This window comes from Marmota monax, unplaced genomic scaffold (assembly GCF_021218885.2).
Source record: "Marmota monax isolate L192 unplaced genomic scaffold, Marmota_monax_Labrador192_F-V1.1 WCK01_AAM20220418_F8-fsc00425, whole genome shotgun sequence".
In the NCBI taxonomy this organism is placed as follows: Eukaryota; Metazoa; Chordata; class Mammalia; order Rodentia; family Sciuridae; genus Marmota; species Marmota monax.
This window is the reverse complement of record NW_026695206.1, coordinates 15,465-35,340: the sequence shown is the minus strand read 5'-3', so window position 1 is coordinate 35,340 and position 19,876 is coordinate 15,465. Positions and strand designations below refer to the sequence as shown.

At 55.8% G+C, this 19,876-nt stretch overlaps 1 long non-coding RNA gene across 1 annotated transcript; it reads right to left on the bottom strand.

Annotated features, from left to right (window-relative positions):
- Positions 1 to 3,138: 3,138 nt before the first annotated feature.
- On the bottom strand, positions 3,139 to 19,543 carry LOC124083583 (uncharacterized). Its single transcript, XR_006848818.2, has 3 exons — positions 11,207 to 19,543; positions 10,452 to 10,531; positions 3,139 to 3,729 (listed from the first exon to the last, which is right to left on the bottom strand). It is a non-coding gene; the product is annotated as an uncharacterized LOC124083583 (long non-coding RNA).
- Between the last annotated feature and the right edge of the window lie 333 nt (positions 19,544 to 19,876).

Sequence of the window (19,876 nt, the reverse complement as noted above, 5' to 3'; positions counted from 1 at the left end):
GGAGGATGTGGGGGGAAGGGAGCAGAGCAGGAGGATGTGGGGGAAGGGAGCAGAGCAGGAGGATGTGGGGGGAAGGGAGCAGAGCAGGAGGATGTGGGGGGGAAGGGAGCAGAGCAGGAGGATGTGGGGGGGAAGGGAGCAGAGCAGGAGGATGTGGGGGGGAAGGGAGCAGAGCAGGAGGATGTGGGGGGAAGGGAGCAGAGCAGGAGGATGTGGGGGGAAGGGAGCAGAGCAGGAGGATGTGGGGGGAAGGGAGCAGAGCAGGAGGATGTGGGGGGAAGGGAGCAGAGCAGGAGGATGTGGGGGGAAGGGAGCAGAGCAGGAGGATGTGGGGGGAAGGGAGCAGAGCAGGAGGATGTGGGGGGAAGGGAGCAGAGCAGGAGGATGTGGGGGGGAAGGGAGCAGAGCAGGAGGATGTGGGGGGGAAGGGAGCAGAGCAGGAGGATGTGGGGGGAAGGGAGCAGAGCAGGAGGATGTGGGGGGAAGGGAGCAGAGCAGGAGGATGTGGGGGGGAAGGGAGCAGAGCAGGAGGATGTGGGGGGGAAGGGAGCAGAGCAGGAGGATGTGGGGGGGAAGGGAGCAGAGCAGGAGGATGTGGGGGGGAAGGGAGCAGAGCAGGAGGATGTGGGGGGAAGGGAGCAGAGCAGGAGGATGTGGGGGGGAAGGGAGCAGAGCAGGAGGATGTGGGGGGGAAGGGAGCAGAGCAGGAGGATGTGGGGGGGAAGGGAGCAGAGCAGGAGGATGTGGGGGGAAGGGAGCAGAGCAGGAGGATGTGGGGGGAAGGGAGCAGAGCAGGAGGATGTGGGGGGGAAGGGAGCAGAGCAGGAGGATGTGGGGGAAGGGAGCAGAGCAGGAGGATGTGGGGGGGAAGGGAGCAGAGCAGGAGGATGTGGGGGGGAAGGGAGCAGAGCAGGAGGATGTGGGGGGGAAGGGAGCAGAGCAGGAGGATGTGGGGGAAGGGAGCAGAGCAGGAGGATGTGGGGGAAGGGAGCAGAGCAGGAGGATGTGGGGGGAAGGGAGCAGAGCAGGAGGATGTGGGGGGAAGGGAGCAGAGCAGGAGGATGTGGGGGAAGGGAGCACAGCAGAAGGATGTGGGGGGGAGGGAGCACAGCAGGAGGATGTGGGGGGGGAGCACAGCAGGAGGATGGGGGGGGAAGGGAGCAGAGCAGGAGGATGTGGGGGGGAAGGGAGCAGAGCAGGAGGATGTGGGGGGGAAGGGAGCAGAGCAGGAGGATGTGGGGGGGAAGGGAGCAGAGCAGGAGGATGTGGGGGGAAGGGAGCAGAGCAGGAGGATGTGGGGGAAGGGAGCAGAGCAGGAGGATGTGGGGGAAGGGAGCAGAGCAGGAGGATGTGGGGGGGGAAGGGAGCAGAGCAGGAGGATGTGGGGGGGGAAGGGAGCAGAGCAGGAGGCTGTGGGGGGGGGAAGGGAGCAGAGCAGGAGGATGTGGGGGGGGAAGGGAGCAGAGCAGGAGGATGTGGGGGAAGGGAGCAGAGCAGGAGGATGTGGGGGACAGGAAGGGAGCACAGCAGGAGGATGTGGGGGGGGAGCACAGCAGGAGGATGGGGGGGGAGCAGAGCTGCAGCCTTAGCCCCTCTAGTTCTCATTTTTGATAGCTTCCTATTTGATAAGGATCAACAAAAATGTAGAAAGTCATCCCTATGTTTAAAATCAGTGAATGTATAGGACAGTAAGGAAAGCAGCAGTGTGTGTGTGTGTGTGTGTGTGTGTGTGTGTGTCTTGTCTGTCTGTCTGTCCGTCCCGGGAGGAGCAGAATGATGCCTGGAGGTGGTACCTTGAGAGGATGATGGCTCCACTCCTGGCCTGCGGCTGGTGAGGAGAGGGGGAGCTACTGCAGCCAGAGGGCAGGGGAGGCCCTCCTCAGTGGGATAAGCAAGGTGTGCAGGCTGGAGAGAGGAGGAGTTCCCTGCCCTCGCCTGCTTCCTGCTCCACCTTAGTTGCTGTGTTTTATTTCCATCTTTCTCTAACTTTCTGGAGATTTCTCAGGGGTGGCCCTGCCTGGCCCCTTACCCCTACAGCCCAGTCTCTGTCTTCGAGAGGTGCTGATGGCAGACAGTGCACCCTCCAGAGCCCAAGGAGACTGTCACACACTCCCCAGGCCCAGAGGTGGCTTCTGACCCACTAAGTGTGCAGAGCTGCTGGTCTCCCACCCACTCCTATCTACTGTTCCCCAAAAAGAAAAAAGTTGACGACCTGATTCTATAAAAGGAATAGGCCTGTGTGACAAGAGGAAGCCTGTTTTTCACAAATCCTTTAACCCACCATTTACAAATCAAACAAGAGTGTCTGCCGATAGTGGGAGAATCACGTTAAGTTTTATGTTTTCAGACCTCACTTTGAGCCATTTGTTCAAACTACACAGCTCAGGTATGATGAGGAGATTCAGCTTCGACAGTATCTATTCTGTGAAAATCATATGACTCTGAATTTTATCCAATAGGACTGATTAATCCCATATGGACTTGGTGAAAATTGGAGCAAAAGCGATTTGAACTGTGTACAGCTAGCCACTCTATTTATTTTCGTTTCCTGTCAAAGCCAGAGGCCTCAGGTTTGACATGGCTTTCTGGATAGTACAGCCGGTCATGATGCAAACTTAAAACATTCATTAAACTGAACTAAAAACAGACACACAGGGAGCCTTGAAACACAGGCTTATCTTTTACCAAGTAAGGTCCGGGGAGCATGTGAAGAATGCTGTCTTCAGGTGCTGTGCTAAAATAGTTCTGGCACGACAGCTGGAAAAATCCAGCTCGGGACTCACTGTGTCACAGCCAGTGCCAGCAAGATCTTATTTTGCCTAAGTGCCTAGATGATAATCAGATGATTATTTTAATCAGAATTCTGTTCTCTTAAGGGTTCATAAAATTGTGCTAGCTTTAAAAACGGCCTGCAGGAGGACTCTCTGGCTCACCTATCACCCAGTGTCAGTGTGGCAGGGTGCCCGTGGGCCTGACAGCCTCCCCTTCACTCTCCTGTGCACAGAGGTGAAGCCTGAGCACTCATCCTACACGGGGCCATGCCGAAGCAATGCCCGGCCACCCGGGCTCCACTGCATGGGAAGATCTGCAAGTGTCCAGGAACACGCGGAGTGGGGGCCACCAGTGTTGTGGCCAAATTCTAAATAGTTCCTCAGAGCCAATATACTAGAACAATTTACTGTCTTCATTAGATTTAATAATCTTACTCCAAAGACAACTTGCTTGTTGCATGAAAATACTCTGCATTCACAGAACAGCTAAGGATTAAAATAAATGAGAAGAGACATGAAGGTACACACTAGAATTGTTGTGTGAGCATTCTCATCAGTAAACAGGGGACAGGACTTCGCCTGTCACCTTCTAATTTCCAGGGGAAGCCACCGAGTCAAGAGAGCAGATTGAATGAGCACGTCCCATTTCACTGACTCAGAAACACCACCCAACTGTGGGCCTGAAAGTCAAATACAAGGAGGGACACTGTAGGAGCCAGCGCTCAGCCCCAGTGGGAGACCCCGAAGCAACCTGATCCACAGGGTACCTCAGCCTCTCAGCCACGGGCCTCAATCCAGAGGAGCCCAGAGAGCCGGCCTGGGCAGAGAGAAGGAGGCTGACCAGCTCCCGCTGACCGTACATTGCATACACGTTGCCCTGTGTTGACAGAAGGCCTTGTCTGTGGACGCTCATGTCCTCGTGAGTCACAGTGAACCTGGAGATGATCTGAATGTCCACCTGCAGAAGGAAGGGCAGAATGTGGTGCATCCACGCCGTGGAATTCCACGCAGGTACGGCAGTGCAGCAGCTGCCCAGCCTGCAGCAGAGATGGAGGCCGAGAGCCTCTGAGGAGCCTGGGTCAGGGGCTCCATTCACACCAGGCTCTTGTGGAGTCCGAGGTGAGCGCCGTGGTGTCTGACCAGGTGGGAGCAGGAAGGGAACTGCAAAGATGCCAGAGGCATCCTGGGGGGCCAAGCTCCGGGGTGGCAGGAAGATGGGAGCCAGGCTGCAGCGGGCAGGGAGGGAGGCCCAGTGAAGCAGGACGGCAGAGGGACTGGCAGGGCGCTCCTGATGCCATGCATTTCAGAACCCAGAGCGCTGTGTGGTGGAAGACCAGCCTCAGCGCAAGCGACAGATGGGGTTGACCGTGACATGCAGCCACTGCCGTTCACGGAGCACAACAGTGCAGCACGGGACACCCAGTCTTGACAGGACCAGGGACCGTGGAGGGCGCGGCCAGGACCTGAACTGTGTATGTGCCCAGTGTCTCTATCACTGTAAGACTGTGCCAAAATAAAGACTCTGAAGATTCTCAGATTCTTGGCTTTCCAATAACAACTTAAAATAAAGACTTGCAGATCTACGGGGCATCTTCTCCTGGACCAGAGGACAAACATACATAGCTCCTTCCTGACGCCAAGAAATGGCCTTCCTGTCTCACAGCAACTTTCTTTGAAGAGTTAACTGCATTCAGTCTCACTCGCTGCTTTCTGTCCTCTCTAGTCCACACCTTCTGTTCTCCAAAGAGTCCATCTGAACCAGGCGCACTGGCTCACGCGCCTCTAATCCCAGGTACCGTGGCCACTGAGGCGGGAGCATCAAAAGTTCAAGGCCAGGCTCAGAAAATTAGTGAGGCCCTGTCTCAAAATCAAAGTAAAAAGGGCTGGGGTGCCGCTCCTGGCAGAGCGCTTGCCCAGCGTGCGGGAGGTCGAGGTTCCACCCCGCACCACAGGAAATGGGCACTCCGTAGCCTCTGCAGGGCTTGCTTCTCAGAGCCAACCTTGTGTACAGTCCCGCAGCGTCGGGGCTCCCAGCGCTCTGAGAGAAGCTGAAATGGAGCGCCAGGCGGGCTGTGAGTGTGTTCCTGTCAGTAGCCTCTCAGGTCACATGTGGCTGTGGGACCACCCCTGTAGGACGGGAACACGGCCACCGCACCAGGCCTTTCCTCTGTCCTGCACTCAGACCCTGTCCTGGCTGCGCTCTGTCTGTCCCAGAACCTGGTGTCCCCGGAGCCACACAGCTGTGCTCTCCCGCACCACCCTCTGCCCCTCAGCCCACGGGCTCGAGCTCCTCTCCTCTGTGGGGGACGGGCGTGGACAGAACTGCATGTGGGAGCAGTTCCGAGAACTTTCTTCTCAGCATCCCTGCCCGCAGAGGTCCTCTACCCACGGCACGAGGCCATGAGGCACACAGCACAGCAGGCTGGCGGGGCCCCTGCACACTGTCCTGCGCCACACTGCCGCCGAGACCCCAAGGCACCCACTCGGGCTGTGTGGACTCTGGAGCCCCCTGGCTTGCTGGCCCTAGAGGACAGAGAGGAGCCTGGACTTCTCCGGCAGGACACTGCCTCCTTGTCTACAGACAGCTGCTCCAGACACACGCACTGCAGGGGAACTGAGCACCGAGCGGGAGAGCCCGGGTGGAGGCCCTGAGGGGAGCCCTAGGCCCTCACTGCTTCTGCTCTGTAAGGTCCCTGGTAAAGCCACCTGGGCCGGAGTCTCCGGGGTGCAGACGGTTGAATTGTAGATCTGATTTCATTGGCAGGTACAGAAGTTCTTCTTAGTGTCTACTTACTCTCGTCTTCTCCTGCCCCTCATTTCCGCCTCTCACCACCCTCCTCCCCACACTTCCGGATCCCATCTGCTCTTCTCATCTACTTTCTGCAGCGGAATCTCAGGGTTTTGATTAGAATATCCCTCTTCCTGACACTTGTGTTGAGGGTGAACACTGCTTCTCCTGAGGTCTGAGCTGCGCCCCACGACTTCGTGTCGTGTTCTCACACTCACATGTTCATGTATTTCACACTTACTCTCCTATTTTCCCTTATGACTCCTGTAGCTTATTTACTGCTTAATTTTCAAATATTTGGAGATTCGCCAGTTACCATTCAGAATTTAATTTCTACTTCAATTCCATTTAAGTCAGAGAATGTGCTCTGCATGATTTCAGTCCTTCGAGATGTTTAGCAACTTGACTCGCGGCCCAGTTCATGGCCTAGTTTGGTGAGTAGTTTAAGTGCTTGGAAAAATAGTGCACTCTGTAATTGCTGAGCTTGGTGCTCTATAAATGCCAATGAGATGAGGCTGGTAAAGAATATCATTCAAGTCCATCCTCTGCCCACTGATAGCTTCATCTGCTTCATTTACAAATTTCAGGAGAGGAGTTCAAATCTCCAGCTGTGATTATGCTTCAGTCTTCTCCCTTTTTCTTCTGTTGGATTTTGTGTTAAGTATTTTGAACCTGTTATTAGAAGAATTTGCATTTGGAGTGATTATGTTTTGTGATGGATTGACTCTGGTTGTTATTAAATGTTTTCTCTATTCTTGGTAATTCTTAGTGACTGGAAGGTCTTGCTCTGATGCCAATATAGCTACATTGGTTTTCTTGGTTTTCTAATCCTTTTATTTCCAAACTTTTCCCATCTTTGGGCTTAGATTGTCAACAAGATAGATTATAAAACAAGACCTTGTTTTATAAGTGCCTGTTCTGTGGGACCCATGTTTAAACACAGCCTGACACACCTGCACTTCAGCTGGTGCTACGTCACATCGCGTGTCACGTGGTTCCTGGAAGGGTGGACCTACGCCTCCCGCCTGGCTGTTTGCTTCTGTCCCACATTTCGTGGCTTCTGTATCATTTTTAGTCTCCCTGTTTATCCGTCCCTTGGCCTTCCCCCTGTGGTTACTGCCTGGTGACGGCTGAGTGCCCTCAGCAGCCCTCACTCCCTCCTGTCACACCCCTTGGTCTCTGTGCCTGCACTCTGCATTCGATGCGTTGCTCTGTGTTTGCTTTCAACAGCGGCATCTTCTAGAGAAAAGGGTTGGAGCTGGACGTGCTCGTCCACGGCTCACTGCCGCGCTCCTGCCCTCCACGCGGCTCTCGTCTTCCGTGAAGGACAGTCACCCTGCGTTCACAGGACGGGCTCGCGCCTCGCCTCCTCTGGTGGCCGCTTTCCTAGGTGACACACTCGCCTCCTCTGGGCTCCTGGCGGGCTGCCCAGGCCTCCCATGACCTCCCATGACCTCCCTGGTGGCCCACGGGTCCCCAGCACCTGCTGTCCCCCTCTGAGGCTGCTCTTAGGTCCCTGGGTCTTCGGAGGTCTGACCACGATGTGCTGTCTGCTGCTCACCGAGTTTCTTACTTTTTGGTTTGAAATCTTGGCCGGCTGGGAAGACGTCGTGGCTGTGGTTATGTGTCTGTTTCCCACTTATGGGGTGCTGTCACGAGCATCCTGGGCCACTTGTCTTCTCACCGGGATGTCTGCTCTGTGTTGGGTTCTGCTAAAAGGACAGCGTCCTGCGCCCTGAGGTGTGGTCCAGTTCTGAAGATCCCACGGCCCCTTGCTGCTGCCCTTCTGTCTCGTCCCCAGCTGTTAGTGCCGCCACCGGGTCTGCGTGGGAGGCCTGGGGGTGAGAGCACTTTTGTGTCCACAGAAAATCTGAGCTTGTATCAAAGTTCCCAAACAGGGTTGGTGGGACGGCAGGGAGGCTGCTTGGGTCCTCCGGTGTCAGCGCCCCCTCCGCTGTTTTCCTTTGCCAGTGACAGACTTGCCACAGGGTCGGCCCCTGATCCTCCGGCTACCCCCAGAGACACAGGGATCCTGACCTGTGGTAACAGGGGAGACCTGCGTTGGGCAGTGCCTTCAGACACACCTTCTACGACTCGTGGATGGCTCCAGTGCAGATACGATTTGTGGTGCATCTGCTGATTCCTCACACTACAGGGCACAGCTGCCTTTCCCCTTCGACAACCCAACCAGAAGGGTGCCGGCCACTCGGCCACTCCGCCCTCCCTGGGCATCCTGGTCAGCCGTGCTTCCTCTCAGGTCAGCCCCTTCTCCCTGCTGTGGACTCCGCCCCTGTCTCCAGGGCCAGCGCCTGGCCTCTGCTCTCTGCCCCCGGCTCCCTGGCCGCACTTGCTCCCCAGCATGGCTTGGCTCACTCTCCTCCATCTGTCAGTGATCCCAAACCTATTTCTTGCCTAAGCTCCAGGGACCACATAATAGCTTTAAGCCTTTTTGAAATGTGGGATAGCTTTTGGGATTAGGGTCTTTAAAGAGCAAAGAACAAATGACTTCAGGTTCTCAGAATGGAAAACGGTGAAATTTCAGGGCAGAAATGTTTACTTTAAAAGAAAAAGGGGGCTAGGGCTGGAGCTCGAGGCAGTGCACTGGCCAAGCACGGGTGAGGCCCCGGGTTCCATCCTCAGCACCACATAAAAAAGTGAATAAATAAATAGAGTTATTTAAAAAAGAAAAAGAACACATACTAGTTGGTGACCACGTTCAACATGTCACTACAATCTGCAGCCCAAGGAAGGACTTAAAGCCTCATACAGATTCTTCCATCATCACGATTTACAAATGTAATTTTCATTCAAGGACAAAAATCATAGTTTCATAGATGAAAAAGTGAATCTTAAAGTGGTTAAGATATCTTCACAAATGACATTAAAAAAATCCTTGTTGAGAATCAGAGTTGGCCTGTGGAATGACATATGCCATGGCAGTTCTTTGACCATGGTGATACCCTTTGGTTTACTCACCGCTTAGGAAAAATCATTGTGAGCACAAAGCTGCATTTTTATTAGGCCAGAGACTCATTTCCTGCTGTGCTGTTCTGTGTGCAGCCTGCACCTACACCTGATGTCTGATGTCTCCGCAAAGGAACTGTCGCGGTCCTGTTGTCTTCCGTGGAGCTCCAAACAGGTTCCCATTCTATCCACAAAGTGTTCCTGGCCCTCTTGCCGATTAGAATCGCCAAACATTCGGCATTTCATCACATCGGTGTGGATCATAGATGTTTATTAAAATGAAATGCACGCCCACCCCAACTTTCTAAAGGGTCACAGTCTACGTATTTTCCCAGTAGAAATCCCAAGGCAGGTCTTGCCCGTCTCACACTTGCAGCCATCTAGGTGAGCAGAATGCCCTGGTTAAGGGCAGTGCCTGTCAGGCAAGGGAGCCTCAGTCCCTGGACCTGGCGAGCACAGCCAGAGCTTCTGCAGCCACCACTCCACAGTGACACAAAACACTTAACACCTAACAAATACTGGCCTGGAGCGCTCAGACCACGGCGTTCACGATGCCTGGGAGTCTCAGAAGAGCCAGCCACATCTGAAGCTCACCTTGAAATACCTGGGCCTAGCTAGCCTGGCAGTCTGCACGCGTCGCTCAGCCTGAGGTGCGCCCAGACCAGACCGTTGCCTTGGTAACCCCCACTCCAGGGATGGTCCCCGGCATTCTGTCAGGAGGGCTGTCCTCCAGAGACTGCCAGCTGGGACCCTCACCAGAGCCCTTGTGGTTAAAGTGCTGAGCGTGAGCAGTGGGCTCCACGGCAAGGTCAGGCTTGCTGCCTGATGGGTGCTGAACAAGGGTCACCCTGAGGGTACACGAGGTGCCTAAGTCTCAGTGACCTCTCCCACCCTTTCTTGGAAGCTTGTAACCCAGAAGCCCTGTCTCCTGCTTCCTCCAGAGCCAGGCTTGAGGTGTGGGTCTTTCTTGCTGTGGGGGGCAGACGCCATGGCAGAGCAGCGGGTCTCCCGACGACAGGGGTAAGACCAGCAAGCCCTGACCCCAGCATGCTGCAGAGTAGGTCTGAGTGAACCTGCGCCCAGGGTGCTCTTCAGCACCTGCAGCCGACAGGGCTGCAGTGTGACTGAGCTCTCAGAGGAACTCACACTCACGGTTTTCTGCATGCGCCGTCCCTGAGTTTATTCAGCCATCTGACTTGAGATTTGCATGCGTTATAATCCAGCAACTCCAGCAGCTGCCAGTGTTTCTGGAAGGACCCCAAAGGCTGCACCATCTCGAGTCTGTTGCATGGGCATCTCGGGAGCCGGGGCCCATCCAGAATTCCTGCAGTGGGAGCTCCTCTGGCACGCCTGCAGCTTCGCTGATCCCCCCGGGGCCCTGGGGGATAGGCTGTGGCCCGAGTGTGTTTTATGAACTGAAAAAGCTTCTAGCAGTCAGCACAGTGCAGGGCCCTGACTAGGGACTCCAGGGGACGCTGCAGCCTTGGTCTCCCACATAAACCATGGCTGGAAACATCACAAAGGAAAGACCAGCAGAAGGAGCTCAGACAGCCCCCATCTTACACCTGGGAATTCACGGATGTTCTGAACTAAGGGCAGTGTGCAGAGAAACACTGGCTTCAAAACAGCCCCTTAATAAGGATGCATTAAAGAAACCGGCGACCCCCAAGTCATTCAGATGCACAAGCGACTCTGGATTCCCTGCAGGGCGCTCCTGTGAGTTCCGCGGCCCACGCCACCCGCCCACGCCTGCTGTTTCCTCCCCGGCTGCCTCCTGGTCCAGGTCATGACTGCCCTGGTCCCCTCCTGCTCAGGCCCTTGCTTCACAGCACTGAGAGTAAAACTCTGCGGCTGAAGGCCCCTGAGCAGTCGGCCTAAGTTCACTGGTGGAAGCCAGAGGTGGGGCCGGGCAGAGGATCAATACTCACCTCCAGAACCAGATCCAGGGAAACCCAGTCAGGACACAGGGCTGTGGGCAGGAGCAGTTTAACAGGGAAAACTTCTGCATCTGTTTGTGGTTAAAAGCAAGAGAAAGGAATTCCGATTCACTTGGGCTCCATAAAGAGGAGATACTGGGAGGCCCCTTCTCCCCACTGCACCCAGGTCGAGCCCAACAGGTAGGTGAGCCCCAGGAGGAGAAGAGCCCACTGGAGGTTCTCCAGGGCCCCAGAGCAGCGCTGTCTTCTTCCTCTGGACCCACTCGAGCCTCAGCCCTGATGTGACCAGCGTGGCCCTGCCGAGGTCACCTGCCTGCCCCTGTACCTGAGACTGGCCGTGTCCTGCGCCAGCAGTCAGTGCCATGGCTGCAGCACTGGGAGGGGAGGTGGGCACCCCTGCAGACCAGCAGGTAGAATCGTTCCTGGAGCAGAACCAGCACCGATTCACTACCAAACCACCCGCCCATCCTCAGACAGATCTGATTAAGAAAGATAGTGGGCTGGGCTGGGCTCAGCGCATGTGTGAGGCGCTGGGCTCGATCCTCGGCACCACATAAAAATAAATAAAAAAAATAAAGATATCATGTCCATCTACAGCTAAAAAATACTTTAAAAAGAAAGAAAAATAATAGAAATAAAAAATTTTTAAAAAAAGAAAAATGTCCATCTACAACTAAAAAATATTTTAAAAAGAAAGAAAAATTGGCTATAAACCTCCTATTGAAATGAGTGAGGAGAGGCATTACCATTATGAATTCTAGACAGAAACGAGTGGTGCGTGCTCTTGAATCTCAGCAGTCCAAGTCAAGTCCTTTAGTTCATTTTTAAACACTGAAGGAGGATCAAAAGGAAGGAGAAATGTTACTAAGAGCTCTTCATGAATTTTAAGAACAGATATTGGGTTTTATAATGTCCCAGTAGGAAACTGCTATAAAGTCGCTGAAATGGTGACTTAAAGCAAATTCAGTTCTGCAAGTCCTTGTAACGTCCTTCTAGTCTCTGCAAACACGTAGAGATCACAGGTCGGTGACTCTGTCCCCATCCGAGGAGCTCAGGGCAGCACAGTAAGGAGAACACTACAAGATCCAAGGGCCACAGAGACCTAGATGAATGTCCTGGGTCACAGAAAGGGGACAGGCTGCCAGTGACTGGCAGACCCAGAGGGTTCAACCCTGAGCAGAGCCTGAAACACTGGTCCACAGGGAGCACGGCGGCTTTCCTGACCCTGTCTCCTCCTCAGCTCCATCCAGACCCCCGCGGGAGCTCCAGGGCGTAAGGCCGCAAGGCAAGAGCTTGAACGCCACATTGCGTCCCTCCCTCCCTCTGGAGGCGAAGAGTACTCCCCAGCCCAGTGGACACTCGGCCGTGACAAGGCCCGGCACCACACACGGCATCTAAAGTGGCACCACGGGACTTCGTATGCAGACGTCGGGAACTGAACACGGGCCCGAAGGCTGTTGGAAGTGCTCTCGCCTGAGGAAGGTAAAAGTTAGAGCCTCTGAGCCGTAGAGAAATCACGTCAATCCCCAACGAGTACAGGCATCCTGGAAGTCCAGGGACCCCCGCAGGGTGGGTGCTGTCAGTACAGTGGACGTCACCCTCGATACTTCATGCTTGTCACTGCTAGCAGGAGTCTGCCAAAGAGCCGGTCAGAGCGACTTGAGCACCACGCCCCTATTTCCACCCCGACCTTCCTCCCGTGGTGCTGTCTCGGGCCTGGGAACTGCCGCTGATCCTGTGAGTCATGGACTCTGACGACTCAGTGCTCAGGAGATGGCAGAGGACTCTGTACTCCCGACTTGGCAGCTTCACGTTCTCACTCACTGTGATTCGTACATTCCACATTTACAGCTTGGTTCTGTGAGGAGTGTTAAGAAACTTGACTTATTTATACCTTTTAAATCTTCAATGTTCCGTCAAGGTTAAGATAAAGACTAGGAGGGGGAGGTCGGAAACAGAATGCAGGTTCTCTCCCACGCTCTCTCCTCCCGCCCCCCTCCCCTTCATTCAGGGCCCACTGGGCATCAGCCATGACAACGTGAAGATGCAGGTGCCAGAGGAAAGCCTCGCCAGGCTCGGCCGTCTTGGAGGGTGTGTGGCACGTGTTTTGGAGTCCTGCGAGGCTGTCTGGGACTGGTGGTCAGGGGCACAGGTGGGGGAGGCCTGTGTCTGAGAGACCAGGACCACAGCCGTCTCTTCTCCTGGTTCTGAAGCTCCTTCTGGCGCCCTGACCACTCCACGGCACCCAAGCTCCTGAGGGCAGGAGGCCACTCAGGGTGCCCACAGCAGTGGACTTCTGCTATGTTCACCCTCAATGGAGGAGTCCTGGCCTGATTCCCCAGAGGACTTGCACCTGAAGAGCTGCCTCTGATTCAGGACAGGAGAAGCCCCTAATATTAGGAAGTCAAAGCTGACTGAGTGAGTGGGAGGAGGAGAGAGGAGCCTGCTAACTGAGGTTGGAACGTCGGCTGGGGCGGGAGAAAGCCAGAAGAGTAAAGCCACTGACGGCCGGACCCAAATCCCTTCAGGCCACTGTGCCTGACCTGGTGCCACCATGGTGACACGAGACAAGTGATGTCCAGACCTTGGTGACACGCAGGGGTGCTTGCTGCTCCAGCTCTGGAGCATCAGGCAGGGCTGGTCCTGGCTAGGCCCGCTGGGCAGGGGCAGGCTGCCCACTGGTCTACAGAGAGGTGACATGGGCCCACCACAGGTGGCTTGTCCTGTGGCAGGCCTTCCTAGCATGTTCCTTGCTGGGCAAAAGCAGAGGGCCAGTGCCACCAGTCCAATAGCCAGCACTCCACAAGACACCAAGTAGAAACAGGAGCTCAGTCCTGGAGCAGACCACGAGGCACGTGCTGCCCGCCTGACCCCAGGCCCTGCAGAAGTGTCAGTGAGGGTGCCGGGAGGGACGTTAAAGCCGACCTCACCTCTGGTACTAAAGGCAGTGGACACCTAGTGCTCACTGTTGCTGCTGTAGCAAGTTAGCATCCGTCTAGCAACAGAGACAGCACAAATGTACTGTCCCCGTCTGCAGTCAGCTCTTGGACTGGCCTCATGGGTTTCCTGCTCTGGTTTGAAATACGGAGCCAGTTGGCTGGTTCTCGGCAGGATGCTCACTCAGGCTGTGGTGGTGGGAGAGGCTCTGTGTGCTCCCTGTCCATCAGCTGGGGCTCCTTCTCAGCATGAGGGACACCACGTGTTCTGGCCCCTCCACCTTTAAAGCCAGCAGAGTGGGCTGGGCTCTTGGCCTCAGCTCTTGCTGACCCCCTGCCTCACTTCTGTCGCTTCCAGCCAGGAAACTTCTCTGCCCTCAAAGGCTCATGTGGTCGGACGGGGCCCTCTAGGTAGTCCAGGATAACTGCCTATTTTAAGGTGCCCCATCTTGATTATACCAAGGTCATCCCTCACACAACACAACACTCGTGAAATCCAGGAATTTGGGTATGGACATTGGGGGCCATTTGTTCACCACGCCTGGATCCCAAGGACCACCATCAGCCCTTCCTGCCAGCAGCCTGTGACCCTGTGATACTGGTGACCCCACTGTCCAGCCCCATGTGGAACTTCTCAGCTGCCAGCAGCTTGTCAGCCACGTGTGCTGCTGGGCTTGGGCACACACAATGATGTCCCTTAGGGAGCGTCTGCTGACTACTCTTGGCCACAGGATGGGAGGTTACCCTTGAGCCTCCTGCCCCCAGAGCTGGACACGGCTCAGTTCTGTTGCTGGGGCCACCTCGCTCACGGCAGCCAAGAGTCGCTGATGTGACACACCTGTGGCAAAGACCTGGGCAGAGCTCAGTGCCAGTGAAGACACGGCACCCAGCTTCTGACGACCGTGGGCTTGGGGAACGGGAGGTGACGACGGCAGCAACGGAGCGGGTGGAAGTTCATGCCGTCACAGGCTCTTGGCCCACACTGTGCAGGCAGAGCTGGGGAGCTGTGCTTCACATCCGGCCTTTTCCTGTGGTCAGTCAGTCTGCGTGCTGCTGCTCTGCTGGCTTGTCAGCCCCTGCTCCATTCTTGGTGCCACCGTGGGAGCAGCCTGTGCCATGTCGCCAGCCCACCAGGGGCCGGTGCGGCTCAGCTGGTGGTGGGCACTGGAGCCTGGGGGGCACGGGACGATCCTCGCACTGAATGTCCACCGTCAGCCATCAGGTGGCCCAAGCCACACCTCTCCCACCCAGAGCCCTGCCAAGTGCCCCATGTCCACAATTCTTCACCTCTGTCCAGCGGGGCTTGAGTCTACCCTGCAAGCTAGAGGGGGAACGTCAGCACCTACATCCGGCAGGTCTCCACCAACCGCTTCCACGACGTCTTCCTCCTGTTCCCAGGAGAGACGCGCCCGGTCCCACGTAGCACCAGAGCACGAGCCTGCACCAGCAGCCGACCCCACGCCCTCTGCAGGTAGGATGCGGATGGAAGCCTGCGTTAGTTAGTGGAGAGATGGGGGCGCTCTAGGTGAGGAGCCGCAGGAGTGGCCAGCCCCAGAGAAGGGGTGCAGCCGGTCTCTGCAGCCACACAGGCTCCAAGGAAGGAGACCACCTCTATCGGGACCATGGCACTGCCTTGGGTCTTCTCTGTTCCCAGGAAAGACTGAGCCCTTCCTCCTCCTCTTCAGTGGGCCTTGGGACCCCAGGACTCTGCACCAGTCCCCTCCCCGGGCCCCCTCCCCGTGCTGGTCCTTTCCTGTGGCTCCGTGACCTGTGGCAGGAGCTCCTCGTCTCTGTCTTTGCTCCCCGTGAGCAGCACCACACTCCTCCACCTCCATGGAGGAGAACACCCTCTGCCCCTGGCACCTGCCGGTCACTTCTGCTTCGATACTGAGCGCTTTCCGCCAAAGCCGGCACCTGCTGCGCACACTCAAGGCTGGGAGGCCACTCCCGTGAGAGCGTGCTGTTCCGTGCCTCGGACAGCACGTGAGGCCTCAGGAGCCCAGGAGGAGCTAGGTGCCCAGGTCTGGACCGGCTCCCCTCCGTCAGGCTGTCCCGCCGTCCTGATGGCCACCATGCAGGGCCTGGCTCAGGCCACCTGGAGGTGTGGTGTGCTGGAGAGTGCCAGTCCTGATGCCCACACTTCCTTTCTGCAGAGACGGAGGCTGTGCAGACACTCATCCCAGGAGCACTGCCATGGCTCATTCTATGGCCGTGCTGGGTCTCAGAGGAGCAGGCTTGGTGAGTTTGCTCAGGACTTAATCGCTCTAATCACTTAATGCACCAAGCATTCTTGCTCCAAGAAAGGGAAGTTTCTTGTTAAGAAAACAAGCATTACAATTGGTTGGCAGGCCGCAGCTGGAATCAGTTATGAAAGGTCGTGTAAAGAGGCACATGTTTTCATAAGGCCTTTTAAAATGCAAAATGCCTATACATAGTAAAGTAATCCTGTGGTGATACCGCTGCATGCGGGTCTTGTGCACGTCCGTTTAATGTAGAAGAGATCACACTAATTCAGGCTGAAAGTCAATTAACTGCACACTAATCTCCTGCTGAAAGCTCCCAAGTAGGATTCAATCTGTTACATGTCAACCTAGATTTTTTGCAGTCACTGAAATACACTTGGATTAAAAAAATAGGCATGGTGATCTGTGACCTTCACAGTTGCTAGGATTCAGCTGAGTCTGCTGGAAACTTCCAAGAGAATTCTTTTATTTTTAATGGTAAGAGCTACGTGGGACTCAAGGACTCTCACCCTTGGCCAGTGTCCACCTCTTGTCCTTGCTGTCACTGCTGTGACTCTCGTAAGGAACTCGTCTAAAGCTCTGAAACGTCAGCAGAAAAGGGAAACAGTCTCCTGCAGCTCGGCCGCGTCTGGGCACGTTCCACAGAGAGCTTTCCCTCCATAGTCAGTTTCCATGAACGTCAACCAGGGTCCAGGACAAACCTGGCCGCGGCCGCTCTTCGCGGACCGTGTCCACACCTGGGCCTGATTTAACGCACAGCCCCTTTCCTGCAGAGGCGAGGGCTTCTGCTCGGAGCCACTGGTCTGCAGCGCCCTCTCCGGGCTCTGCCGGCTCCGGGTGCCCTCAGGGCCAGCGCCCTCCACAGCCAGGGCCCTCCACGCCTGCCCTGCCGCAGCCCTTCTCCTTGTTTCAAGCACTTCGCGTGCCCTGCTGGGTCACTGTTGAGGGGACTGTTCGGACTGACTTCTCCGGGTCGGCTCTGTGAGGCCGGCACCTGTCCATCTTCCTGGCTCTGGCCTGGCAGAGGCCTGGCGGCCCGACACAGCGCCCAGTGAACACCTGTGGGCTGAGTGGACCAACTTTCTCTACTACGTCACCTCCCATCAACTCTGCTAGAAATACTTTTGTTCATGAATTCCCCAAATAAAAATACTGAAGACAAATTAATAAAAATAAAATATTGCCATAGATGTTCACAGTCCCAGGAATGTTTCCTACGTGAGTATCTCTGCCTTCCGTACTACCTGGAAAGAAGACATCTCAGGGTCCCCCAGATCCAACCTGAACGACTGGGGATAGTCCTGACCCTGACCCGCCCTGTGCATGGCCCTGGTTCTGCGTCCCGGCACTGTCCTGTCTTCTCCGTGTGGGGCTGGGAGAGCGGGCGCAGGGAGCTCTGTGGGGCTCTCGGGCAGCTCCTCGGTGAGGCCCCACATCCAGGGCACGGATGGGATGCCACCTGCCTGAGGGAGCACAGGCCACGTAAGTCAGCAGGTGCCAATGCCTCGGAGCCTGCCGTAGTGATAGCTCGGTGACAGCTCCTCACATGTGACTCGGCTCTGCAGTGACGTTCCTCAGCCTGGCACAGCCTCCACATCTAGGGGCACCTTGACTCCTTGCGCTCGGCACAATGCCGCCGTTCCAGGACGCGGGTGTTTGGAGGCGAGTCAATGGCCGCAGGGACCACCCGGGACCACCACTCTCCACTGCCCCCTGCTTGAAATAGAAAACCAGAGTCCCCACGAGTCTTGGCATGGGTGCAACTGCCCACGGGGTGGCACCTGCCGGCGTGCCAGCAGATGACTGGGGGCAAGAGGGCCCTCAGATGCAACGCTCAGGTCTCCCCCTGAGCCGACTGTGTCCATCCGCCTGTCCATCTGCCCTTCGGTTTCTTTTGTCCCCTTTTCCTTTTGAATATATTTTTTATCCAGAAAACAAGTTGGGTTCTGTTTCCTCTTAGTTTCCACAACTGAACTTGGTGTCACTTGGCATGAAGTCTCCTCGACTGCTTCATGATATCAGTTCTCTTCCTCTCCGGACTTCAGGGAGCCTCCACCTGCCCTTGATTCTTTTAGAATCTCTCTACCCTGGGATCTGACAGGCCTGGCACTCCCCCTCCCTTCTGTTGTCTAACCACTGTGCTTCGCCTCTGCCTGGGCCCATCTCTATGACCGCATCCCCTTTCCTCAGTCCTAACAGCTGTGCCCACTGCCCCAGGAGGCAGGCATCAGATGCAGCCCACAAGCCAAGAGATGTGTAAAAAATTTAAAGCCAGAACGGGGCTGTGAGTAGACCCTGCTGGGATCGACTGGCCCGTGTCCTGTGAGCAGAGCCATTCTTATCTTGTTTCTTGGACGCTCTGGCTGGTTTAAAGGTCCTGATGTAAGGAAAGCAGTGTCCTTTCCCTTCGGCCTGGAGCGGGCTGCCCCGGCCGTTCTCCCCGGGCATTGCTGCCAGGAAGGCTCCTGCCACCAGGCTCTGCGCAGCCGTGGCCTCTCCTCAAGCCCCAGTGCCCCCCATGGGCAGGGAGGGGCTGTGGGTGCTGGGCCAGGTCCGGTGCAGGCCTGGGGGCTCTTCACCCTGGGCATTCTCCCGACCTCCACCCCTTCTCCCTTGGGGCTCATCTGGAGGTTGCCGGGATTTTAATGGTGTCACTCACGTCTCTGGGTCTGCGTTCCCTTCTGGATGCCTTTTTGCTGTGTATTGTGTCACTTCTCACACCTCCAGCTCATCGATTGCTTCAAGTCACCTTGTACGGTTTACTCAAAATGGAATGAAATTTTAATAGTGATGATTAGGCCATATTTTCATATTCAAATACTCAGATTTCCCCATTGCTATGGGTCAGGATCGGGATATACACCTCCCGGAACTCCTGCTAGTGCAGGGTGTGCAGAGGCAACACAAATGGTCAGACCTGTCCCCTGAGTAGTAGACTGATCCACTTGAAGGACTGATCATCGAATGGGCTGACTCGGTGGTGACAGCAGGCAGGTGGGTGACGGGAGGTGGTGGGTCCTGGAGCCGTGCCCTGGAAGGGGGCATCTTCACTGTGGCTCCCCCCCTCCCCGCTCTGCTTCCTGGCCCCTGTTCTTATTTCATAAATCTAACCCTTTTTCACGGTTGAGAGAGCTTTGCCTATGACCCTTAGGATGCAGGGGTGCCTCACGCTGTACTGGATTTCTCTTGGTCAGTTTCCTTTCTGAGCTTCTCGCATCTCCTTCAGCGACCTGCAGGTGGTCTTTCAGGTCTGGCTGTCTCGGTGCCTGCATAACTTTTCTAGAAGAGTAAGATCTTCTCGTCTTTACTGAGTTTTCCCTCACACTCCTATGGCCTAGAACCTATGTGTGAGGGGAGTGAGCGCGGGAAAGGCCCTGGCTCCCTCCACTCAGCTGCTATAGCCACGCACCTTCCACTGTGTAGCTCAGAAGCAGACGCTTCTCACAGTGTGGGGGCCTGAAGTCCATGAGCAGTGCCCGTGACTCCGGTCTGGTGAGGGCGTTTCCTGGCCCACAGGTGGCGCTGTGTGCTATGTCCTCCCACGGTAAGGAATACCTGGTTCCTGGGCCTCTTTTGCAAGGACACCAACCTCATTCATGAGAAGCCCCCTGTGACCCCAGAACCTCCTGAGCTCTGGGAGTCAGGATTTCAGCCTATGTGTTTTAGGGTGACTCAGAACTCCCTCTCCGGGCGCCCGGTGGGAGCCCCCGAGGCATTTCTGCATGCCGAGCACTTTCCATGGCACAAGTATTCCGCTGGTCTATGGGGACTCAAAATGACAACTCTGGATCTGTAGTGGCACCAGATCAGAGTCCTTGTGCACACACAGGAGGTGTACGTGTATACACACACACACATACATGCTGATGTGTTTTAGAAAAAAATCCAAGTTTTTAATGATGAGTGCTCCTGGAGAGGAAAAGTAGTGGATCTCTTACATCATGCATCTATGCTACTTGGGTTTTTGCATGCGGCTGTGTTGGAGCTTAAAGCCATGACTCACACTGAAGCAAGTGCTCTTTTTGCTGTGAGGGCCAGTTCATCACTGCCGGCCAGGAGGAGGCAGGCCTGGGCCCCCCTCCAGCTCCTGCTGCAGCCGGCCAGACGCATGGTTCTTGGGCAGGCACTGACCTCTCTCAAGGGAAGGTCCAGGACTCTCTGGAGCTCACTGTGTGTAGCCCCGGCTGCTGTGGAGGGGGCACGGCTGCAGTGAGCCTGGCACTGGAGAGCCGCGTCG